Source organism: Vulpes lagopus, chromosome 5 (genome assembly GCF_018345385.1).
Source record: "Vulpes lagopus strain Blue_001 chromosome 5, ASM1834538v1, whole genome shotgun sequence".
Lineage (NCBI taxonomy): Eukaryota > Metazoa > Chordata > Mammalia > Carnivora > Canidae > Vulpes > Vulpes lagopus.
The window spans coordinates 64386783-64413433 of record NC_054828.1 but is presented as its reverse complement, the minus strand read 5'-3'; the positions used below and the strand labels follow the sequence as shown (position 1 = coordinate 64413433).

The 26651-nt window shown below is 39.5% G+C and overlaps 1 protein-coding gene across 6 annotated transcripts in view; it reads right to left on the bottom strand.

Moving 5' to 3' along the window:
* Positions 1–26651, bottom strand: part of TAFA2 (TAFA chemokine like family member 2) — a 451018-nt gene that overhangs the window by 194218 nt on the left and 230149 nt on the right. The window contains exon 2 of one of the 6 annotated variants that reach the window (XM_041757443.1): positions 9255–9320. The exons of the other annotated variants lie outside the window; for them this stretch is intronic. The gene's annotated coding sequence lies outside the window, so the exon portion shown is untranslated. The remainder of the gene's footprint in view (positions 1–9254; positions 9321–26651) is intronic. 6 annotated transcript variants of the gene reach the window in all.

The window sequence follows — 26651 nt, the reverse complement described above, 5'->3', positions numbered from 1 at the left end:
CGATGGACACCGAGGCTCCTTCCACAGTTTGGCTATTGTGGCCATTGCTGATAGAAACATCGGGGTGCAGGTGTCCCGACGTTTCATTGCATCTGAATCTTTGGGGTAAATCCCCAACAGTGCAATTGCTGGGTCGTAGGGCAGGTCTATTTTTAACTCTTTGAGGAACCTCCACACAGTTTTCCAGAGTGGCTGCACCAGTTCACATTCCCACCAACAGTGTAAGAGGGTTCCCTTTTCTCCGCATCCTCTCCAACATTTGTGGTTTCCTGCCTTGTTAATTTTCCCCATTCTCACTGGTGTGAGGTGGGATCTCATTGTGGTTTTGATTTGTATTTCAAAAATTTAAAGCAAAAGTTTATCCATTCATCTTTCGACGGACACCGAGGCTCCTTCCACAGTTTGGCTATTGTGGCCATTGCTGCTAGAATATTACTCAGCAATCAGAAACGACAAATACCCACCATTTGCTTCAACGTGGATGGAACTGGAGGGTATTATGCTGAGTGAAATAAGTCAATCGGAGAAGGACAAACAGTGTATGTTCTCATCCATTTGGGGAATATAAATAATAGTGAAAGGGAATATAAAGGAAGGGAAAAGAAATGTTGGGAAATATCAGGAAGGGAGACAGAACATAAAGACTCCTAACTCTGGGAAACAAACTAGGGGTGGTGGAAGGGGAGGAGGGCGGGTGTTGGAGGGGAATGGGTGACGGGCACTGAGGCGGACACTTGACGGATGAGCACTGGGTGCTTTTCTGTATGTTGGTAAATTGAACACCAATAAAAATTAATTTAAAAAAATAAAGCAAAGTTTAATAAATGGTAGTTCTTTTTATATTGTTACTGTTTTTACTCTCCAGCTGTAATCTGGCCAGCCCAAAGTAAAGTGTGACTAAGTTATCTTTGAGGCTGTTCAAAATTTACCTGACAACTCTATTATCTGTATCTACTTTTCATCTTTTGGTCGCATTTCAATGTTTTTGCTTTTTATTCTATGATTTCTTAGCTTGGTAACTTATCTACCTCTGTCTTTTGCTTTCATCCCACTTTTACTCAGAAAAAAATTCTGATTGCGGATACCTGAGCCATGTGTCACAGTAAATCTAGTGTGAATTCAAGATAAATCTCTTGCTCCCAATTGACAGGATCATAGTGAAAATTTCGGATTAATCTAAGGTGCTCTCCATTTTTGCTTGAAAAATAATTAAGAAAGGATATATTTCAGGTTTTATGCTTCCTTATCCAAATTATGTACAGATGCTACATGGAAATGTATTCTTAATAGCTACATTAACTATGATAAGTTCACTCACATCATTGTCATTCATGTCTAATTAACCTAAATGCCCAACTGGGAGTAGTAAGAACTTGCACAAGGCAAGGAGAGTGAGTCATGTGGATCTCCCAGCCCCCAGTCCTGCCATTTGAATCTACAAAAGATAGGAGAGGGAAAGCAAAATGAGTATCCAAGATCACGAGGGGTAATTGTCAAGAGAACCTGGCTGACTGCCTTAATGGCAGAGATCTGAAGTTGTTGGGTATGGAAACTTTCTTCTGACAAGGAAAGCACTTGTAAAATGATAAAAACAGTAAGAAAAGCATAAATTGCCCCTATGAATATAAGCCCAGACAGTATTTTGAAAGGAATGCACAAAATTTTTAAATAATTTTCACCTACTAAAAATTAAACATTTTGTTTTCTTTAATGGTAAGATCAGAGTTATATCCAATTTCTTGTGTAGTATCCCTGGCACTAAGGCTTCCAAACTCTGCTTGATTATGCCCATTGGTGAAGGGCTCACTCACTACCTAATAAGCCACAGCATTCCACTTATGATAAATATTTTATCATTAGATATTTATTCCTTTTATTTGATTGAACTCTATATCCTCCCATAACACCCCCTTTTCCCACCACAAACCCATAACTGACCTATGCTCTTTAGAGTGACTTATCAGGAAGCTTAGCAAGTAGAGATCAAAGGGAAGGAGCTGGTGGGTACTTGGGGACTGCATTTTTCCCTGCTGCCTGTTAGAGCAGGCCAGGCTAATTCTACCTCCAGGGGGCGGGTGGGGGACACGCTCTACTAGGGACCCTAATAGAATGTTTGCTACCTTGATATAGGTTATTGAAGTCACACAATTCCTCTATCAGACATGAATCTAAAGGCTCAAGAAGCCATGCAAAAAAGAACAAAACAAACAAAATTTGGCCAGCAAGCAGGCAGAGCCTAGCCCCATGGAAGAGAATAAGTTTTAGAAACAAAGGACATTAATTTGTTCAGGAGCATCATGAATCTTAGGAATACATGCAGTGTAGAGAGGCAGTATTGGATAGTTCAGGGATTCTCCTGTCATATTGAAACATGCTTGTTTAAAATGCAGACTAGTGCTCCATCCTTGGAGATTCTAACTCGGTACGTGTAACATGAGGCTGCGGAATCCCTATATTTAGCAAGAGCAGGCTCTCTGGGAAATAGTGGTGCCATGGTTAAGAGCTCTAGGTTCAGAAAGACATGAGGTAACACCTGCCATTTGCCAATCCCAACCATGTTTTTTCTTTAGCAAAATGGGGATGAGAATCTTAGCTCCAATCTCTTTGGGTTGTCACAGGAAGTCAATAAGAAAGTGTGTGTAAAGCATATAGCATGCTGCCTAGAGTGGCCACTAAGTAATTTGTAGCAATTATTAATTTTAGTTCTCATTATTACAACATATTGATTTCCACTTCCCCTCAAGGAATTACTTACACTATCAAGACCACATATCCCTCTTGGCTTCCTTATTTCTGATACTCTGTTTGAAATTCAGAAGATATCTTTGGATAATAGGGCATAGAGGAACCAACCAAAAGACCTGTCAATTTAATACTCACTGTATCTTTCACACACAACCCTTCCCTCTTGCCCAGATACTACCTTCCACATGTTCACTGCCATCTCTCCCATACAAGCCTTCTGGCATGTTGCACTTTTTGCTAGAAAGCCTTGTAAGTGACTTTCTCAATAGCTAAATATTTTCCATCTGTGAAACATTCAGATCAACCATTACCTCCCCAATGCAATCTTTCTGATCATTGTATTTGTTTTCTAATTGTAATTGCATAACGGGCAATTTCTTCATTTATCTCATTTGATCACTGAGTCTAAATCTGTAGTGAGAATAGGAAAGGGGGAAGTGGGGCAATGAATGATAGTTAATCAGTCAACTCAAAACAGTAAGATCTGTTTCAATTGCTTCATTCAGGCAAATGCATTTTTGGCCTAGCTTATCAGCATAATATCCTCCATTTTCCACTTCACTTTCTTAATGTTGACTCATGCTAAAATTTCTCAGTCCCATTAGTTCATTACCAATGTGAAATTATCATATGTGAAATTTAAAAATAGTTAATAATCACGAAGACAATTTTTGAAGTACTTAAAGCATTATCAAGCACTAAAGTTTAAATATCTATAGTGTCAATATAGTATATGACTGATATAACAAATCAACAGCAACTTAAGACACTAAATGAGACTGTGAATTGTGAAAGAATATACATTCTTTCAATTGACAATATACTGTTAGTAAATATGCTGTACAGGATACTTTAAGACTCAAATAATAGAATAGTATGATAGTAAGGTTAGGATGCTATGAACAAAAGGGCAAGTGAGGAGTTGCCAGAGAAGCCCTCATTGAGAGGATATAGGCTTAAAGAAGATGAATAGCCTAGTGAATATTTGGGGCAAAAATCCCTCTGGAAATGCCAGTGCAAAAGCCAAGAGTCAATGAGACTGGTGGGCTTAGAAGCTAGAGTAGCAAGAACAAGATAGGATAAAGGGGAAACAATACGGGGATCCCTGGGTGGCGCAGCGGTTTGGCACCTGCCTTTGACCCAGGGCGCGATCATGGAGACCCGGGATCAAATCCCACATCGGGCTCCCGGTGCATGGAGCCTGCTTCTCTCTCTGCCTGTGTCTCTGCCTCTCTCTCTCTCTTTCTCTCTGTGATTAATTCATAAATAAATTAAAAAAGGGGGGGAACAGTATGAGCCACCAGAAAGAAAATGGTTGCCAAATCATTATGGGATTAAATGACCATTAAGGGGGACTGGTTTTTACCCTGAGTGGCAAAGAGAGCCATAGGAGTGTTTGAACAGAGGAATGACAAGCTCTAATTTCAGTGGGAAATTAATCACTCAGGCTTCTTGATTAAAATATACTTCAGGGGAGGGCAGAGAGCAGGCGGGGGGCGGGGGGCAGTCTGGAGATTATGTACTAGTCCAAGTCAAAGTGATAGTGATTTAGGCCAGGCTGATAACAGGGGAGGTGGTGACAAGTGGCCAGACACTGGATAGAATCTGAAGGTACAGTAAGAAGATGTACCAATAGATTGAATGTGGGGATAAGAAAAAGAGGGCTTAAAGATGACTCTAAGGTTTGAGGATTGAGCAATGAGCAATGGAAGGATAGAATTTCCACTACCTGAGATAGAAAAAGATATCAGATGTGTATCAGCTCTCCATGGAATTGCTGAGTTAAACAACTTGCATATATGTGAAGAGTTAAGGACAGAGATCTGGATATAAATATCAGCTTGGGAGCCATTAGCAGAAAGACATAGATCTAGGTACTATCACTATGGATAAGTGGATACAGAAAAGAGAAGAGGATTAAACTGAGCCCAAGGCCTCACCAACATGGCAAGAGCAGGGAAAAGAAAAGCAACCCGTAGAGAAGACAGGGAGAAAATAAGATAGGAGAAAAATCAAGAGTATGATATGCTGTAAGCCAAATAAAGAATCATATCAGGAAATGTGTGACCAAGGCACCTGGATGGTCAGTTAAGTGTCCAACTCTTGGTTTCGGCTCAGGTCCTGATCTCAGGGTCGTGAGATCCAGCCCCACACTGGGCTCTGTACTCAGCATAAGAGTCTGCTTGAGATTCTCTCTCCATCTCCCTCTGCCCTTCCCATTCATGTGCACACCCTAAAATAAATCAATCTTTTAAAAAATTGTGATTAACTATGTCAGATTCTGTTAATAGAACAAGCAAAATGAGGACTAAGAATTGAACCTGAGAATTAGCCAATGTGGAAGTCTTTGGTTATCTCAGAAAGAGCAGCCTTAGAGGAGTGGTGACACATGGGTCAGATGACATTTGTTGTCAGAGAGGCTGGAAGGAGAACAAGATTTATTGTAAAGGGATATAAAAATAACAGAACTGACAGGGAAGTGCAGTAAAAAGAACTTAAAAAAATAATAGAGAATCCATCAGAGAGGTGAATAACTGATGATACAAAGAAAAGGGGGAATCACTAAAGTTCCGCCCGTGGGAGGTGAGAGGAAATAGAAGCTGGTGAACAAGTGGAAAAATTAGCTTTAGTTGGAACAGGGATACTTCTGTGGCAATGGTTCATAATGCTGGCTGAACAGAAATATCCCCTGAGAAGTCTTTAATACCCAGGCCCCGACTAACAAGTTCTGACTTAACTGGTCCAATGCAAGAGCTGAGGCATCAGTAAATTTATAAGACTCCTAGGTGATCCTAGTAGGCCCATAGGGTTGAGCACCACCACTCAATGGGAAGAAGCAGGAAGGTAGGATAAGAAGAGGTTCTGGGCTTTGAGGACAGAGAAGAAATAGTAAAATAGGCATGCAGAGAGCAGAAGAGTAAAACAAGTGAAGGACATGACAATTCCCAAGAAGCATTCAAGACTCTTTTGAGGTATATGGTTTAGGTTTAAAGTGATACCAGTCAACTGGTGTTATTCTAAGATCAATCAGCTACATAGTACAGAAGCAGAGCAGTTGGATGTAAAGAAGGTTGTGCTTCTCCAAGCAAGTATGGAGAAGCAAAAGAAATCAACTGGATTGATATTTGCAAGGCAGTGAGTATGGTGGACTGAGAGATCAAAATTAGGTGAAGATTTCCTCAAAGAAAGCAGCAACTGAAGGATGGTAGAAAGATGGTAGGATTAATCAGTTGAAGATCCTAAAGGGTTGAAGGATTAATGAAGGATATTAGAAGGATGTTAGGAGAGGAAAATGAATTAAATTAAAAGATCACAGAGGGTGGTCAGAGGGCAGCACAGCTGAAATTGAAATTACGTATGGGTTATAGTTACTGGTAATGCAAAGTCCAGAGAATGACCATGGGATTTGGTGGCTGAGGCAGGAAGCAGTACGAGACTAGAGGAGAAGAGGAGTTTAAGAAACTTACGTGTCAAGGTGTTGGAAGGATTATGTATATTAAGACTGCCATGAATTAAAACAGGAATAGTAATGGACAGTGGCCAGAGTTAAAACTATTAAGAAATGTGGAAGAACAGGGATGCCTAGGTGGCTCAGTGATTGAGCATCTGCCTTGGGCTCAGGGCATGATCCCAGGGTCCTGGGATCGAGTCCCAGAGGGCTTCTCCCTCTGCCTGTGTCTCTGCCTCTCTCTCTGTGTGTGTGTGTCTTCCATGAATAAACAAATACTCTTTAAAAAGAAATAAATATGGAAGAATGATTCAAGAATCAGTTGATATGAACCCTGAGAGGCAGAGGATCAAATAGTTTGCCAACATGGGATTCAGCCCTGTGGTGTTTCAGGAAGAACTAAAGGAGAACCATCTAAAAGTGGCAACAAATAACAAGGAAAAACCTTCCCCATCTCCAGCCTTGGCAGGCTATGGGAGGGGGAAAGTCACCACTTGAGATCATCTGCAGGAGAAACAAAATCCTCTGAAGAGTCACGTGATTATTTGTACAAGGAGGTAAAAAAACCATCCAGAGCAAAGGATGAGAATATGGGCGTTGTGCTTATGATGGACCTTGAAAGGCCCAGAGGACAAGTTTTGGGAGACAGGAAGAGTGAGAGGAGGAGAGAGAACAGGAGACAGACACAGCTGATGGGATTTAGAAGGTGGGAGAAGTGTGGAGTCTTGTGGGGAATAACTTTAAAGAAATGAAGAGCAAACAAAGCTAGTCCAAGTGGGCTCAAGGGAGAACGTGACAGCAAGGCTGAGGGCATTTGGAAAGAATGGTAAAGAACCTGTGGTTCTCTATGGACTCCTTAGCATATAATCAAGGATGTCCAGAGTAACAAAATGTTCTTAGCCCTGTTGTTTGTAGGTGGAATATAGGCTCTCCCTTTATAATTGAAAGTAAAGTTTAGTAAGAAAAGTATATATTTAAAAAAATAATTGAGGTGGTGGTGGCAACAGTGAAAAGAACCCATGTCTTAGACACAAACACTTGAGGTCAAATTTCAGTTACAGTAATTGGTAAGCAAACTAATTGTTTTTATAGATTCCATCGCTTATTTGCCATCTTGGCCCCAAAGAGATTTATTTATGTTCACACAAGCTTAGCGCCTTTATTCAGCTTGTGTTATCGTAATCTCTAACATACTCTTCTTGAAGAGTTAGAATCACTGAAAATCATAATGATCAATATAATCTCATTAAGTAGAGTTTGCAAGGGCTACAGAGTCAAGAGGCCAATAGAACTGGATGGGCAATTCAGTATCAAGAGCCAAGATGGGGCCAGGTCATGAGAGGAAGTCCACCAAGCTCACATAGATCAATCTCCATGCACTTCCCACACAGAAAAAAATTGGAGATACATCAATACAACAGCAGCAGATGGCAAATGAAAAGCAACCAGATCACTTGATATTTCCTTGATGCCAAAACAATCAAAGAGCCCCCTTGGAGTTTGGGATCAGCTTTAGGCAGAAGGCAAAGAGAAGAGAAATAGAAGAACTTTGAATCTGAAAATTCACCCAAAATAAACTAACATTTTATTTTGTTTTATTTTTTTATTTATTTATGAGAGACACAGAAAGACAGGCAGAGGGAGAAGCAGGCTCCATGCAGGGAGCCCAACATGGGACTCGATCCCAGTACCCAGGATCACGCCCCGGGCCAAAGGCAGATGCTCAACCGCTGAGCCACCCAGGCATCCCTAGACTTACATTTTAAATGAGAGTGACTGTATAACCTCAAATTGGCAAGATTAAATCTTTTTTCCCCAGAGTTGCCTCAAGAGCTAAGTTCAGATGAAGAAACACACAGAAGCTGACATCTGTGTACTCCTTGAATGCTCAGAAGCCACTTCAATAATAACAGGAGACATGCCCTGAGCACTTAGTGTGTGATATCCTTCATGCTAAATAGTTTACAGGGATTATCACATTCCTCCTCACAGCAACCTTATGGGTAAACACTATGATCCGCTCTATTGTGCAGACCTCATAGCTGCTCACAGCAAACCCAAGATTCGAAAAGCTGTGTACAAAGCCCCTGACCATCATGCTCTCTACCTGCCTCCATCTAGTAGCACAAACCATTTATATACTCAGCACTAGGATATCAGATCCAGCAGGTATCTCCAAAAGACTTTCTCACCAGATTTAAGTTCCTCAAGACCATGGAACCTATCTTCAGAATTTTTAGTTCCCCCTTGTAGTGCTCTGCATGAGAGAGGGGGTAACTGATGCCCTTGCACGGCACCGTCTGTAATTCAATTTGTCGGATGCCACGAGGGACAATGGTCCACATGGGAGCAGCACTTCCTTTGAGAGCCTTGACGTTAAATACTAAGGAGAATTCCATGACACAAGTGATCCGGTGCCAGCACCTTAATAAATACAGTGAGAATCTGTCTCCCACTCAGGCTAAGTGATGGTTGGTTTGATAAAAATAAATGACTAGATGGACAGATGAGAGATCATTTATTTCCTTTTTCTACACATCAGAAGAGTGAAAGGAATTAGGCTGTTCAACATGTTGTCATTCCTCTGCTACCATCAGTTTAATCATTATCATAAATAAGCAGTTTTTCATAAGGCAATCTGAGTAATGTATATTACTGTGGGTTGGTTGTTTTTTGTTTGTTTGTTTGTTTTCAATTTTAGGATTACTGGAAACTGATCCATTTCATGTGTTGTCTTTCAGCACTCATAATTAATCCCCGCTACAGGCACATCAAAACTACTCCTCTTGCTGCAGGCCTACGTTAGATTGGAAATCTCAGATACGTTGGTTCACCTGATACATCAAAATACTTAATTGGAGACGCAAATATTGTAGCACTCTACTTCAAATCAGTGTAATCAAGAGGGCACAATGCCTGACCTTATGCTGTGTGAGCACACAGTAGTATCCAGCTGCTGTGAAATTGGATACCTTTTAATGCCTTTCTGTAATTAGCATATTATATGAAAGCCATACGTGAGGAATCTCCAAGCCCACGGTGAATTTTTGCTACAGCTCACCTTTTACGCAACTCTACACAACACACCAAATCCCGAATCTGCTCTGCTTCCCAGAAGTTTCAGAACCTAAAGAGAAATGAGCTATTTTAATCTCCAGTATGGAAGGTGCCGTTTACTCGAGCTGTATGAGTCCCCGGTGGTCACTGTCATTTTGTAATCTTACAGGGTCTTTTGTTTTAAATGCACAGTGGGCTTATATGGCAACTTTATCAGATGAATTATCTTCTTTGGGAAATCTTCTGGAACACAAAAAAGTAATATATAGCAAACCGATTTTTTTTCAAACCAATTTTTATATCAGGTTTGTGCCAGGAAATTTCTATATATAATCAAAACTCTGTATATGGGGCTCTTGCTTGCCTACAAAAATGTATTTGGAGAGAATCCTGCTTCGCCAATGTTTTCATTCCTTGCAAGTGTTACAACACCTAAGCATAAATTTCCTCCTTTGCCTCCTACCCTTTTTCCCCCTCAGCTACATCAAGTAACATTATAAATCCTTGACTCATTTCAAATTAATTTTGTACCAAAAAACTAACTTCCTTATCCAAAGTAATGAAATAATATATATTGCTAATGCACATAAACAAGAAGCACCCAGACTCTATTTCAAAGGGAAGAAATGGTTTGTAGATTTTCCTATTTGGGGAGTGGTCTCTGAAGGGTCACCACAAACACAGTCCACGAATTCCATCACGGATGGTGTCCTTTGGAGCAAAAGACAAAGGGCTGTAATCACATGACACGATGTTATTTTCCTTTGCTACTTGTATTTAAATTTCAAAAAGAAACTTTCAGGTGACAACCCAGTGGTGTAGCTAGAGAGGTGGAAAGTGAAAAGCAGATGGTGGTACAGCAAGGAAAGGAGAGAGAGCATGCATACCCTATGTCTTGTACTGCCCCAGAAGAGGCCCCCACCACAGTCCTTTTCTATTCAATAGGCTCTAGGTTTTTTGCACCCAAGTGGTGCTGTTAACCTTCCTGTATCATTCCTCTTCCTGGCAGAGTTGACTCCTTAATATTTTATGAGGCCGTTGGAAATGAGTCTGTGTGGTAGACTTTTTGCTGCATTGTGGAGCCACCAAATCAAATGTTAGCTACTAGTAGGCTTCCCTGGGCCATAAGCAGCTGTCTGCTGGGACTAAGGAACTCATGACAGCTGAGCCGATTCAAGGCAATCATGGAAACTAACAGAAAATTGAGTTTGCCCCACTGAGCTTCTTACCAAGTTCCCCAAACTATTTCTACATAGTGAAAAAGACCCACGGAGGTCAAGGTAAAGGAGATACTCATGCTCATTCATGAAGGAATCTTTGTATGCTAACATGAATTTGTTTCATTTCTAGATTTATCTCAGATCCTTTATGGCAACACAGAAGAAACATAAAATTTGGGATCAGACTGACTTCAAATCCCAGTTCAATCTCTGAAAGATTCTTAACAAAAATATTCTTAAAATGTCTGAGCTGCACTTTCCACATTTATATAAGGGGTAGATAAGAGTTACCTTATTAGCTTGTCATGAAGATTAAATAAAACTGTGTATATGAAGTTCCTGGTATAGAACTTCAACTTGGGGTTTTAAAAAAAACATTACCAAAAAAATAAAAAAAATAAAAAATAAACCATTACCTATTTATTGGCCCAAAAGTATTCAAAATAATAGTAGCAGTTGTTGTAATATAGCAGATAGAGTAAAAATAACAATGACCTATTATTAAATACTTTATAAGCTAGTCACTGTGCTGACATATGGACATAGTATTTCCAAGTCTCATAAAAATCCTACAGTGTGGGTATTATTTAACAGAAGAGTATCCCTGGTAAGTGATATAAATAGCATAGAGAAAACTAGATAAAGGAGATTTCAGCCCTTGCTCTGAATCAGGGTTCTGCCAAATTAGCATCTGGTCTGACTTCAGAAAAGTTAAGTAGTTCAGAAAAGTAACTTCTCCAATGTCACACAGCTAAGTGCCCAATGCTCGTTTTCATTGTGTATTCTAAATGTAATAGTTTTCCCTAGTTTATGTGACTTACCTCCAAACCTAAAAGTAAAAGAGATCCTTGGAGCCCAAGTATCTCTATACACACCCACCACCCTAACTCCTGTTGCTGCTGCCCTGCCTGAGACTGTCAGATAAATACTGTTCCCTAGATCCCCCCCCCCCCCCAAGCAGAAGCCCATGGGCAGGTCGGCTAAAGTAGCATCATACCCATCAGGGAGAGGAGAAGGCCAGCACCTCTAGTCTGCTTAGAAAGTCCCAAAAGGAATGGCTGATAGTGATCCGAGGTCACAAAACACCTGCTCAGAAGAGCTCAGAGACTCAGAATTGAAGAATAAAGCCTAACTCTCACCATGGCTAATGACACTAATGTTAAGTACTGGAGGAAAGCAACAGTCTCATCAGGAATTAATGATGAGTCCAAGCATCAACTGAAATAACTTCCACAAGGAGCAAAATTGTAAGCTGCTTGTACCTTCTTATCATGCTAACCTAAACTCTGAGATGATACCAAATAACCCCTGGGGCCAAAAATATGTACCAAGTAGATAGATGTTCATTTGCCTGGGAAAACTGCCTCAGAGTGGATATAAACTGTCCTCAACTTCTCCAGATGTTTCTTCATGCTGCTTGTGACACTTGACAGAGATGCTTGACTGTACCTCAAAAACTGTGTTTCAAATATTGGAAATGAGCAAGAGTTTCTCTGGAGAGAACCTTCCACATCATCACTCTTGATATTTATCACATTGCGCATCCAATGGCTAACTCAGGAAAGTGATAAGAGAAGCACCGAGATTAAAATCTAAATAAGTAGATTGATTTTTGCAAGATTCTCCACTTTCCAAAAGGATCTCTTTAGATAACCACTGCCTTATCACATTTAATGTGGGATTCTATTTACATACTTAGCCCATTGGGGGAAACAGATTTAATTTCTAAGAAACACCTGTATGCCTCAGATCAGGTAAGATTTATGAAAAAATGAGTGCACTTGGCTGAATTCATAAACATCAACTAAACATGGCATGAGTATATGAAATAACTAATTACTGACAGAATAGCACCATCAACTGAATCAGGATAAAAAAATAGAACCGCAAACTGTTATACGCAAAGTCCTAGGTTTCACTAATACTACTTACCCTGAAAAAAAATGTTCACTCTAGGAGAGTGTGTTTTATTTTTAGAATGTCTGGTTTCTGACAACATTATCCAGAAATAATTATTCAATAGTGAATGCCAAGAAGCCCAAGTACTGAAATGATAAGAAATATTTCAAGCTACCTTTCCCAGAAATACAATCTGTTTCTCAATTGATAGAAATTCATCATAAACAACTGCCTATATCATAGTTCTCCAGAAAACTTCATCATGCTCTAATTCATCAAAAGCCACCAGACCAATTGCCATTTAATCCCTGAATCAATGAAATAATTTGTCCAGCTATTTATAAGTTTATGAACACCTTATCAAGTACCTGATGTGCTATGCCACACCAATTTTAAACTCCAATGTATCAGAAACTCTAAGTCTTGACATATACTTACTTTTTTTAAATAGATTTTATTTATTTATTCATGAGACACAAAGAGAAAGGCAAAGAAACAGGCAGAGGGAGAAGCAGACTCCCTGTGGGAGCCTGATACAGGACTCAATCCCAGGACCCTGGGATCACGCCCTGAGCTGAAGGCAGATGCTCAACCACCAAGCCACACAGGTGCTCCACATATACTTACTTTCATTATGGGATTTACACGGCTGAAAAATCACAGCTTTATGAAAAAGACAGGGTTCTTCCATATATTCATTACTTAGAACCATGGTAAGCACTTATCAAGAAAAAAAACGTGCAATAAATTAAAAGAATCATTTGTTTAAAAATCAACTCTCGAACAAAGCACAAAGAGAAGCAGAAGTAAGAAGCCTGGGGACCCCAGCAGGGACCTACTTCTCACTAGCTGATTAATCTTAGCCAATTTGGATTCCAAATTGCACATCTATAAAGCAGGGAAAAGTACAATTTCTCTCATTTTCATAGACTTTTTTGTGGAGCAAATGGGATAATTTAAGAGATACATAAAAGTATGTAATGTTATTATCAAGGGCATTTTCAAGGGAAAGAAGAGAAACAGCAAAATACATTTGGTGGCTGCCTCTCCTTGCGTGACTTTTCTCTCCACCCACTCCAAGCAGAATAGCCACAAATAAGTTGTTGCCTGAGGTTGGACCCAGAGAAAAAGACCAATTCTCTGGCACTGAGATGTTCACTCTCGGGGCAGTTAGTAAATGTCACTGAGTCTTAGTATCTCTTTCTTTCTAAATGGAACAGCTTACCTGACCCCACCTACGCAGGCATATGACAATAGATTTAATAGTGTTATCTTACTTGGCTTTCTGTCTGTAAAACTGGCTTTAGAGATAATATATTTAAAGCCTATAGCCTAGTGCTTAGCACATTCATTTATTCAACAAATAATCTTTTTAGCTGCTACAGATATAACAGAGAAGGGAACAGAAAAATCCAAGACCCCATTGAACTTATGTTCAAGTAAGAGAAGAACAGACAATAAACCAAATAAATGAGTAAAATATATAGTCTCTCAGATGATGGCAGTGCCGGCTCCATGGGCACAGAGTCTGTGCAAGTTCACAAGGCCCTGAGCTCAGGTTGATCTAATTCTCTGCTGTTGCCATCTTGAAATTTTTAATGTTTTTGAACAAGGGGCCCCATATTTCCATTTTCTGGATGGTGGTAGATACTATGGAAAAAAAATAGCACAAAGGGGTTAGGGAGATGAAAGGTAGGAGGACTGGTCAACATGACAATGCACATTTGGAACACTATACAAAGGTGCCTAGCAGAAGGGACTGGGGGTGCTGAAACCACCCAGAGGAAGAAGGCCTGCTTCTTTGCACAAAATTGGCTCCAGGTAGCTGGCTCTATTGAGGACAATCCCATAGATGACAATGTGCCCCAGGTACCTTTAGATGCAGTAGCCCAGAGCCTGTCTTCTTATCCAACTGTGAAATATAGAGGCATGACTCAAGAGTGGGCACCTTTGTTTTATTTGCACAGAAATTCCACTTATGCTAGCAGTGGGCCTATTGGTCAGCAAAGACTTCCCTGAAAAGGTGAAGGTCTTGAATAAAGGTCTGAAAAGATGAGCAAGTTGTATAGAATGGAAGAAGAAACAGCTAGGCCAAGGGAACAAGTGCCAAGTGAGGGCAAAGGCCTGGAGATAAGATCTTGGCTCATGTTCCAGGAATAGCCCAGAGGTCAGTAAGCCCAGGGGATGGAGAGGAAATCAGATCCGAGAGGCAAGTAGAATTGTGAGGCTTGGGACTTGGGCTTTCAATCCAACATGGGAAGCCAATGGAATTTGTTTATACAAAGTATCATGTTCTGAATTCTGCGTGAATACAATGAACTGAGCAAGAGTAGAGACACACAGCACAGTAAGGAGGCTACTGTCATTATCCAGATGAGAATAATGGTGATTTCAATCAGGATAGTAGCAGAAACAAATAATGAGGAGTGGTTAGATTTTAGACGTATTTTAGAAGGTAAAGCCAACAGGATTTGCTGATGGATTTGATAGAGGCTGTAACAGAGGAGGCAAAAATGACTCCAAGGTTCTTGTCCAGAGGAACTGGAAGGATGAAGTTACCATTACCCAAGCTGGAGAGGCTAGCAGAACTTGCTGGTGGGAAATCAGGAGTTCAGTTTTAGATACATTATATTGGAGATGTCTATTAAACATGACGCTAGGCAGTAGGAGTGTAGAGTTCAAAGGAAGTTCTGTCTAGAGATTCAAATTCAGGAGTCAGCGACATGTTGATGATATTTAAAGTTATGTGACTGGAAAGGATTAAAAAAAAAAAAGAGTGATGAAAGGTCCAAAGGCTAAGATCTGAAGCCTTTCAATGCTTAGAGGCCAATGAAATAAAAGGGAAAAGAAAGTGAGAAGGACCAGCTAGGTTAAAGGAACACTGGGAGAGTATGCTGGCAAGAATCCCAGGAAATGGAGTATGTCCAGGAGAAAGAAGAGATCACTGTATCCCATGCTGCTTAAAGGTCAAGTAAAAAGACAACTAAGAACTGATCTTTGGATACAGGTGCATGGAAGCAAGAGTAGACCCTCAATAAAGGGTGGCTATTATGATAACTTCAGAAGGAAAAGGGGTAGAAAAATTGCTCTTATCAATAAACTACTTCATGAAGCTACTAGAGTACTGTAGATGTGAGTTGAACATTTAGCTGCATTAGGGGAAATTGTATTCACTTATTTAAGGGGAAATAGTTTAATGCCATGTTGTTTCAGACAGGAGTCATTAGCCATATTTCACTACTGAATACCTGAAATAGACTCGTGTGAGTTAGGAACTGAATTTGTAATTAATTTCATTGAAATATAATTAATTTTATGTTTAAAGTATATATGTGACTTAGTTACTAAAAATTTTTTATATATGTTTTGAACAACTTGTGTATATCAATCTATTGTTAACTGTAATTTTATTAAATTGAAATACAGGGCTTTCCTTGTATTTAAAATTTGGAGACTGAATTAGAAATATATCACTATAAACTGCACACCCAATCATGAAGGCTTGGTACAAAAAAGAACTTCTTTTTTTTTTTTTTTAAATTTTTTTATTTATTTATGATAGTCACAGAGAGAGAGAGAGAGGCAGAGACACAGGTGGAGGGAGAAGCAGGCTCCATGCACCGGGAGCCTGATGTGGGATTCGATCCCGGGTCTCCAGGATCGCGCCCTGGGCCAAAGGCAGGCGCCAAACCGCTGCGCCACCCAGGGATCCCCAAAAAAGAACTTCTATCATTAATAATTTTATATTATATGTTAAAATGATAATATTAGACATATTGGGTATATAAACTATCATTAAAATTAATTTCAACTATTTCTTTTTATTTCTTTAATGTGGCTACTAGAAAATTCTAAATCGGGTATCAGCTCATATTATATGTTACTGGATGGTACTAGTTTAATGGATTCATTTTGTAGACAAAATTAAGTCCTGCTAAAAATTCTTAATTTTGGCACCTGTTTCATTACAAGCTTCTAACAACTGGAAAATAATGATGTACTAGGGTCCACGTGATGCTTCGTATCTGAAAATTTTGCATGCAATCTTTCCATTCCATCTGCTTATTGGAAAGCCCCACCTTACTTCACTGGGTCAGTTTCCACCTATCCTTCAAAAATTCTGCTCCCACAATATATGCTCTAAGAAGGTGAATTTTCTCACTTCTGAAAGTCAAGGTTCTCCCTGTCTCCCTACTTATAGATGATAGCAACTAGCACATTATGCTTTACATGTCTGTGTGCCCTACAAGACTCCTCCAATTCAAAGCAAGTAAATGTCATTCATTTTTGGATCTCAAGAGCTTAGCACAAGTCTGATATATGGGAAGCCTCAAAAACATTGGTTGAATACAGAAGAGTGTACAGAGTATAATAGTAGTGGAGACATAAAAGATATATGCAAGCATACTTTAGGGAAACCATTTATTCAACTGTTACACTTATAGAAACCTCAAATATCTGAAAAGCAGCCACATAATCTGAAAAAATAAAAAGGAAGAAAAGTAAACAGAGAAGTAATACTAAGAATGACTGAGTACCCAGGTATACTGACAAGCTTTTGTCATTTAATCTGTACGCAAACTCTTCATTATAATAACCTTTAACGGTTATGAGCAGTTATTTGCCAGATACCATGGCCAGCACTTTACATTTATTCACTTTTTCCAACTTCACAACTCCATACTGTGGCTTCTATTGTTATTCCCATTCCACAGAACAAAGAGAAGTAACTTGCACAAAATTACACTGCTAATCACTGTCAAAGCCAAGTTTAAAATCCAGGCAGTCCCTAATATTTGAGATCTGAAGTAAGCATAACCTTACTGGAAAGGACATCTAATGCAAACATTTATGAATCTAGAAGCCAAGAGAAATCAACTAGAGGTAAATGTTGACCACAGAAATATGTGGGGGCAATAGTGAGACACAAGTTTTGAATTAACTCTCCACTATCAATCCTCTTAATCCATAGGAAAGATGGGATCGCCCTTGGACTGGACCCTACTGCTTTCTTATTGGCTGTACAATGTAGCAATCACATTCATCGGGCTTTTGCTAGACTAGAATTCTGCACTCAATGACCAAAATTGCAAATGAAATGCTGAGAAAAGTGGGCTGCTGGAGGAAGATCAACTGCTGAAGTGAGACCTCACAGAAAGGAAGAAGTCAGAAGAATCATCAACCCAACAGCAAACGGAAGAGATTCCATGTAGGAGAAGACAGCCTCACATACATGGATTTTCCCCAAGGCTTCCATAAGGCCCAAGAGGAAGAGTGACGTTTACAAAATGATCCTACTAAGAAGAGACTAAATTGTGTGTGTGTGTGTGTGTGTGTGTGTGTGTGTGTGTGTGTTTACAGGCAAATACATATTTTAGAAAGATTTTTTTAACAAAATAGTAAAAATGAAAGAAGTCTGATTTAAAAAAAAAAAAAAGACAAAGTATTAGCAACATGGACTATTCCCCACCCAGAACACATTAAAGGCTGAAAATAACATAAAAAAAGAATGAGTGTGCATGTTGGCAATAAATGCACAGGGTTATGCATAAACGTAGCAGTTCCAATTTGACAACTGACCATTGGATGCACAATGGAAATTAAACAATCCAAGGGGGGGGGGTAGGTCAGAATCACATGGGAAAGCCTAGGTAACTTTATGTCTGGAAAACAAAAGCTATGGAAAGATAGAAAATGAAGGACACTGAAGGAAAAAGTAAAGATGGTGTCACAAAGGAGATGTAGCTTATCTTTTTTTCCTTCTCCAGATGACATTGAGGTATATACTGTGAATTTCAAAATTAGTCAGGAAATCAATACCCACAGCTAAAATTGGGCCACAGTTTCACTCGTGAGTTCTGGAAGGACTGTCAGTGATGCCACCTCTGGTGCCCTTTGAACGATGATCCACAATGATACCCTCACTCTTTTAGGCTCATGTGAGATGGGGACACCCACACCATAGGATTTGATGCTACAGGAAACCTTAGCAATATGTCATCATGCCAATGTTTATTAGGTCCTACTTGTTCTTAATGAAATATCTACTTGGATCAGTTATATTGAGTATCTGTACAATATACCCAGTATATCCAAGAAGACTAGCAGGAGGATGCTAGCTAAAAATAAAAAGCTCTATTATTTATATTCCCCAAATGACGGGATGAGCACTGGGTGTTATTCTGTATGTTGGTAAATTTAACACCAACAAAAAAATAAATTTATTATTTAAAAATAATAATAATAAATAAAGGGTTAAAAAATGAAAAAAAATAAAAAAAAATAAAAAATAAAAAGCTCTGACGAAATGCCACTTAGTTTTCAGTACTTCCCTGCCAGAAACTTTATGATTTTATAACAGAATAAAATACTTCATCTTTTTTAAATCTTTACTTTGATCCTGTGACTTTTTTTTATTTTGGAACTAAGTAGAAGGGTCACTGGGCTAGGTGATGGTTGCAATAAGCAGATGCTAACTTTGCTACTGTGTTCAGTGTCTGGTAGGCTGAGATGGGGCGAGAAGGCACCCCAGGAACCACAGAGTTACATCGAGGTGCTGTCTGCTTGGCCTTAACTTTGAAAGTTGAAGACTGTAAAAACAAATCAGAACATGAGGAAGAGATTGTAATGCTGTTTTTCACATGACCGAGCAAGACTAGCAGAAGCTACAACTGTAAGGGTTAAAATAAACCCTTCAACTGTCATTATAGTGGTTAAAATAAAATATTGGTTAATAAAATTAGTGTTGTGTCTAGTCAAAAATCAAGCAAAGGAAATGAGGAAATCTACCTCAAGCCAGATACTGGGATAACCTCTGCTGCCTGGTGTATTTGGATGAGAGATGAAATGATTACTCAGAGTCCAAGATCTTGGGACAAAGAGAGGCCAGAGGGGGCTACACCATCCGACATGGCTAAGAAGTGCAGGTGCTGAGGTGAAGCCCCCGGTTGAGTGCAGGTTGGCTGTTGCTTTATTACCGTAGAATGTAAGGTATGCAGAAGCAAGGAAGGAAAAACAACTCAAGAAACCAATCATGAGAGGAGAACAGGGGTCTCCAAGGAGCATTAACTAGGCGACTGCAGGGAACAGAACTGACCTCCGCAGGCCTGGCTCTCATGCACCAACATTGCTGTCTTCAGCGTGTACTAGTTTCAGCAGGGACCAATGGCAGAGACCATTGGCTTTTGCCACACACATAAAGCTGTTGTCATTTATGCAAATCCCTGTTCTTACTGTTTCTTTTACCTACTCTCCCACAAACCTCCACTTGTGCAGCTGAAAAATAAAGGGATCCTGAACTCCACAGTGTCTTCCACTGTGGGCCCCCCCCCGCAAATTCACCATGCTGCTGCAGTCCTCGGGACCCCACTTCACACAGGGGTCCCAGCAACCCTGTACACCTCCCTTCCATCACAAAGAAACTGAAACCCAGAGAACCTAAGCTATTTGCTCAAGGTCATGCGACAGTATTAACTAGACTCATGCCCAGACCACTCTCTGCCATTCCACACTGGCCCAGCCAGTTTGTTGATCTTTAGGATTATCACTCAACCATGTCACTGCTGTCCCAGTTTTGTCACCCATCGCCACCTCTGAACAGTCTTTCAACAACTCTCCTACTTCAAAAATGCCACAATCTTCAGATCCTGAATAATCAGTATCCCAGTTTCAAAATGCCTGAATTCGTTGTTGTTTTTTTTTTTTTTAATTTGAGACAGAGAAAGAATGTACACGAGAAAGCACATGCACACACGTGCGCAAGTTGGGGGAGAGGCCAAGGGAGAGAATCTTCCAGCAGACTCCCTGCTGAGTGCAGAGCCTGACACGGGGCTCGATCCCACAACCCTGAGATCATGATCTGAGCCAAAACCAAAAGCCAGTGGCTCGACCAACTGAGCCACCCAGGAGCCCCTAAAATGTCTAAATTCTTAATTAAGGCATACCTTCATCAAACTAATCACTGTGTGCACCTATTATGGAAACTAGCTGGTCTTAAAGTTTAAGGCTTCAGTCTGAGATCTCTGTAAGCTGCAATATTCACCTAATAATAAAAAGAACAGTGAAATATGTCTTCACTAGTATACACTTGAGAAAGAAGCCAAAACACCTTAAGTGATGTAAGAACCAACGATGGCCAAATCCAGAGTAGCAATTTGACTTCTTCCTAGTATCAATGACCAAGTGGTGAGGAAAATGGCCAAAGAAAATATTTCTCATCTCTATTTCCATTTTTTTTCTGCTTCTCTTTATGTGTGCACATGCCTAACCCCAAGTCTCTGCAAATACCACCATCTCCCAAGGTGCTGATTGACGGGAAAGCAGACGGGTGGAGGCAGGGTAGATAGATGTCCACGCTGCCCATACTCCACCAGACTGGAGGGAAAACAACGTCTGACCTGGCCTACACCTGTACAGTGTTTTTATTAGCTCTACTCATTCAGGTAAGGAAGAAATTATGCAATTTCCAGAGACAAAAAACAGGCCTATAAAAAAATAACATTGAAAGTTTATATCAATTTTTTTCTGTCCTCATTTGCTTTGCATGCACCTTTCAGAGGGTTTATATTTTTATTCCTTGTTCTTGTCATCAATTTGGTTTTTAATTAACTCAAATTAGCTCATACTTTTCCAGATTTCCAGTAAATACTTATCTTCCAGGGATCGATAGAAAAACGTCAAGAGCTGACAAGGAGTAGTCACTGGAAACAAAGATTTTTCAGAAACAGAGTCCTTACACCCTACTATTTACAGAAAGGAGAAAAGCAATTGACCTTTTTATCTCTACATATATAAACTTCATGGATCTACATTTTAGTTTTCCAATTTGTTAATCTTTAAGATTCTTTTTATTGCCTTAAAAATTGCCTATCTAAAGCTATAGAAATTTATGAAATAGATGAAAGCTTAAATCATTTACATGTCTCAGAATTAAGAATACTGACTAAATACATGATTATATTTATTTATATATATACATATATATGTATACACACATGCATATATATGTGTGTGTGTGTGTGTGTCCCCATATAAGCAGCTAAATGCCTGTTCTTGAACCCAAGATGAACTTTCTTAGCTCATTTCTCCTGTTTCATATTTTGTAAAAGTAGAAAGATATGATCTGTTAAAACAACCTAGAGAACCAAGACCAATTTTTTAAGTATGTCATTTCACTCCGAATAGCACAAGGCTAAGTCTTTCACCAGTAACTTTACTTAAGTGAATGTGAATTACTTTTTTAAAGATTTTATTTATTTATTAATGAGACACATACAGAGAGAAAGAGAGAGAGAGAGAGAGGCAGAGACACAGGCAGAGGGAGAAGCAGGCTCCATGCAGGGAGCCCGACCTGGGACTTGATCCTGAGTTTCCAGGATCACACCCTGGGGTGAAGGTGGTGCTAAACCGTTGAGCCACCGGGCTGCCCCGGGTGAATTTTTTTTTAAATGGGTAATATGCAGGAATCCCCAGAGCTATCAGATGTATGGATCTCTAAGCAATTTTCACTTACATGAGCATACTTTAAGTTCTTATTAATTGCGTACTTAAATATGAAAAATACATTGCTTCTGTTTTCAGGAACTTTACAGTATTTCAAGGGGAGGAATGAGATAGGAATTAAAATAAATAGTAGGTAAGGGACAATACACATATTCATGAGAGGCATAAACAAATTATTTTAGGAATCCAAATGAGAGGTAAAGGACAAATCTGGTAGAGAAGATAAGAGAGAGATCCAGGTAAGAGGTGATATTTAAGATGGGCCTTGTAGGACAAGAAGAATTGTGTCAAATGGAAGCAGTAGGGGAAAGTTCTATGCTAAAGACAGAACAAACAAAGGGAAGGGGGAGTTAACAATGTACCTGAAGAACAGAGCATTCTGGGGGCCTGCGGAAAGCAGTTTAGTGGAACATACAGTATCCAGGGGGCCAGTGCAAGACATAACTAAAGTTTAGATTTTTACTTAATTTAGGAGTCAATAAAGATCCACAAACATTTACCCAAAGCCAAACTATCAAGTGTCTCTTTGATGCAGGAATGAGTTAGGGGCAGACGGGGCTAGGCCAGGAAAGATAAAGGAAAGCCCCAGAGTCAGGCTCCTATCCAACCTAAGAAAACAGAGGTAAGACAGTATAAACAAAAAAATAAACCTGGCTCTCCAGCTCTAAGATGTTAAAGAATATCTCCTTTTACTGGCTACTAAGTAATCACAGAAATATGCCATCAAGGGGTTATCAATAGTCCCTGCTCAAACCAAGACAGCACAAGAACCTCAAGCCCATGGCTCCCTGACCAGGCTCACAGAGATCCCAGAAGTGGAGAAATGTTATGGAGGAGATGTTAACCAGAGAAAGGGGAACCCCCTGTTTGGGCTCATGATATTCACAAAAACATCTTTTTTGCTATGATAGGTACAAGTCCACCATGTTTGTTCTAAATACCTGATATTGACAAGAAATTTACCAACTTCCCTGGACAGTTTCCTATAAAAGACAGACCCTACAAGCCCTCAAGGGCAACCCTACTGGGACCCCTCTCCCTTCTGAGAGCTTTCTCTGCATCTCTGCTTAATCAACCTCTATCGCTTTGCTCACTGTCATCTGCGAGATTCATTCTTCGACTCCATGAGACCAGAATCAAGCTCTCCCCTATCATCCTCATCCCATTTCTCACATTTATCATTTCCTCCACAAAGCTTAGTGTCCTGGGAACCTGTCACCTCCTGAACACTAGGCCTTTGCATTGTTTGCACTGTCCCTAAATAAATGACACTCCCCTTAGAAAAGCCCTGTAACTCTGTATTACCACCATCCACCTCCTCTGTATTTTTCAGAGGGTTATTTCAGTTGAATTACAGGTGTTTATAACAAGAAGTTAAATGCAAAAGATACTAATCTGCTGCAAAGCGGGTACAAGCCAGCACCAGCTTTCAAGTCAGAAAATAGTCAACTAACAGTAACTGAAAAAAAGGTATAATTTCAGTGAAGTTCCATTGCAGGATAATAACAAATGAAACACAGCTATGATTCAGCTTTTCCTTGAGACTAATAACTACTGCCAATCACTCACTGAGAAATTCGCATTTCTTAAGCTTCCATCAACATTTATTTCCTACATTTCTGTGGGTTTTAGCTTATTAAAAAAAGTGTATGATTAATACTCAGTGACTTCAGTTAGGAGATATTTTTTAGTAACACACAGGATGTAACAGTTTCATGATTTCTATTCAATTTGGGACGGAGAAGAGAGGATGCTGCCTTTGGTATCTTGAAAGTACTTCAAACACCAGGGCCTGGTTGGAGAAACTCTAGAAAGTCGTACGTCACAAGGACACAGACAAAAACAAAGTACGACAAAATCAGGCACAGATATATGGCTTTCCACTCATGGACTACTATGTGGGCATTTTTTTTGAAAAGGATATTAAAAGAGGACATCATTTCTCAGATCTACCATTACCTGAATTTATTTAGAACACATACAGGTTTAGAAATGAGCTTAACGGAAATGCTGAAGTATAAACTTTAAGCAACCTTTAAAAATACAGGTTTTTTAAAAGGCCACTCAAGGTCTCTTTACTAGCTTTATACATGTTAATTTTCAGATACTCATATTTCTCAGGTTGAGACACATACGTAATCCTTGCTTTTGGTAGAGGAATTAAGAATTTCACTGACAAAGTAAAATGAAAGAACCTTTTTTTTTTTTTTTAATGTTATGTTTCATCCCCTTCCCTTCATCTTCTAAAAATCCAAAAGGAAGAAGGAACACACATAGTAAAACTGGTTGGATACCTCATTGCCCAAGACTCTGATATTTCTAAGAATTGAGAGGAATAAAGCAACTACATGTTCAGTATATATGATTATACCCGAAAACATAGTTGGTTTTTGGTTTTTTAAAATCTCAACACTTGTTTTCACAGAAAACCAGATGGTGTTTTCTGGTGTGGGGGTGGTAGTAGAATTTGTTTTGTTTGTTGTTGTTGTTTTTCAAAAACAGGTGTGACAATCATTTTCTCCTGCTACTGTATTAGCACATTTAATTGCTAAGTTTACAGGCAGCCCTCTCAATTCTTTTACCAGCAGATGGTGAAAGTGATTTTAAAAGAGGAGGAAGGATTTTTCAAAAACCATTTCAGAACAGTATGAGATCTGCTCTTTCCTCAATGGGTGTGTCAACCTCTGATGAACACTAATGGAAGTCACATAACAGCATCCACATTGCATTTGCCTTTAATTACTTGACAGTTATCCAGATTTTGTGAAATTACAAGCACATTATCTAGCAAAGCATTATGTACTTGCAGTAACTTTCATCAAATCACTTTATAACCATTAGCTAATTAAACTTCACAGTACTTCTACAAAATATAGAGCCAGAAAGTTATACAAGTTCATTTTAGTGAATTCTTAGGTATGCATTACTGACAAGCTTGAAAGTTAAGTCTAAGTCACAAACTCACAAGGATGTATGGCCCCCGTATGACAGTGATTCCTTAAATGTAAATGACCAGCTTTTAGAGTAAGGACACCTTTGGTTTGCAGGCGCACTGTTAGTGGCTTCCCCATTATCCATTTATCTCTTCTTAGCTAGCAGAATCCTACCTCTGTTCAGAGTGGCCGGTGTTAAAGAAAAAATGATTCTGACACTTTGTCAAAATGATGTGGAAGACTTTATTCAAGAGTGCTGCATTAAGGATATTGCAATGGGGACAGAGACCAGACCCAACCCCGAAGACAGCAAAGACGGCTGGGGTTTATAGCTCAGGACCAGAGTGATGGGGTCAGTGAACAGAAAACTGCAGGCCCAAGACGTCAAGGGTAAGAGAATTTCTGCTAATCTAGCCTCATAGGATTCTTGCTGCAGACAAGCCAAGGACATACATCCAAGGTCGAGTATAAAAAACTTGCTGAAATATCAAGGGTGGCGGGATTCTCCTTAAAATGACTTAGTAGGATTCTTTCCTAACTCAGCAGACCAAAGAAAGGGTAGGGGTCAAAGTTTAGTCCAAAAAGAGGGCTCAGAGGAGCCTGAGTAGAGTTTGGCCAGAGTCTTTGCCACCACATATCTAGCTGAAAGTTCAAATCTCTCTTGCAGCTGGGTGTGACAGGTTAGGTGGCTCTCAACAGCAACACATCAGGAAAAGCCTACTGTATAGTCTTGGGAATGTTTTCAGTTTTCTGATACAGGCACTGCTGTTCCCCTCACTTCCTTCCTGACCGCAATGAATCCCAATTGTGACCAGAGGAACTAAAGACAACGGAACAGAAGAAGGAGCCTCAGATACTGAAATGTGGAGCTATTCATGCATCTCTGGACTGCTTCCTCCAGACTTTTTGTTCTATGAGAAAAAAAAATATCCACTATAGTCAGGTTTCCTGTAATCCACAAAGAAAACAATCTTGGCTAAGACATTTGGCAAACGTGATTCCCTTATTACAATATGTGTTCATGGCAAAATTATCCTACACTTAGAAAGATAAAATCCAACAAATGATTCTATGAAAATTAAATATTAAGAATAAGTGAGCCACAGATCTCTTTTTTTAGCATGTATTCCATGCTTGCTTTGAGAATATTCCATGCAGAGGAGAAATTTGGGGTATGAGATACAATGATTTGCTACCCATTTTTTTCTAGCATAAGCTAATATTAGCCTTATGTAACAGCAGAATTCCTGGTTAAATAAAATAGAAAATAATTTATCACTAAAATTGAAATTACAGCATTCTGAATAGCCACACAAATATTTTAATTCTCTGGTTCTCTGGAGCAGAACCTCTCTTCCAGGAAGCAGAGCACATGACTCCCAGGACCTGCAGGACCCCTGCGCATGTCACAAGTAACCTCCAAACAGCCTCCCCTACCGTACCAGGGTTCCAAGCAAAAGTTATCATCTCCTATATGTACTAGGAGATGAAAAACACAGGGAAGCCCTGCTCTAAATAGAGGGTCATAGCTGTGGTACAAGTTTTGAGATGGCTCACAAGTAATTTGTCACAAAAATATAAAAACTTACAAATATGACTTCTTTTGCAAACACAGGTAAATTCATAGTTACCCGTTAGTACCATTTCTCTGTCATATTTTGATAATTTTCTCTTTCGTTTGTCAGTGCTTTCAATTTAAATTATGCATAAACACACACAAATGCATAAATGTGGTTCACATTTTTTGGAAAGAGCAGTCTTCTTTTCCTCATTTCCCTTTTTATTTATTTTCCCATGTCCTTTTATCCATTGTCCATCTCCTTCAGCCTCTATCAACAATAGCACAGA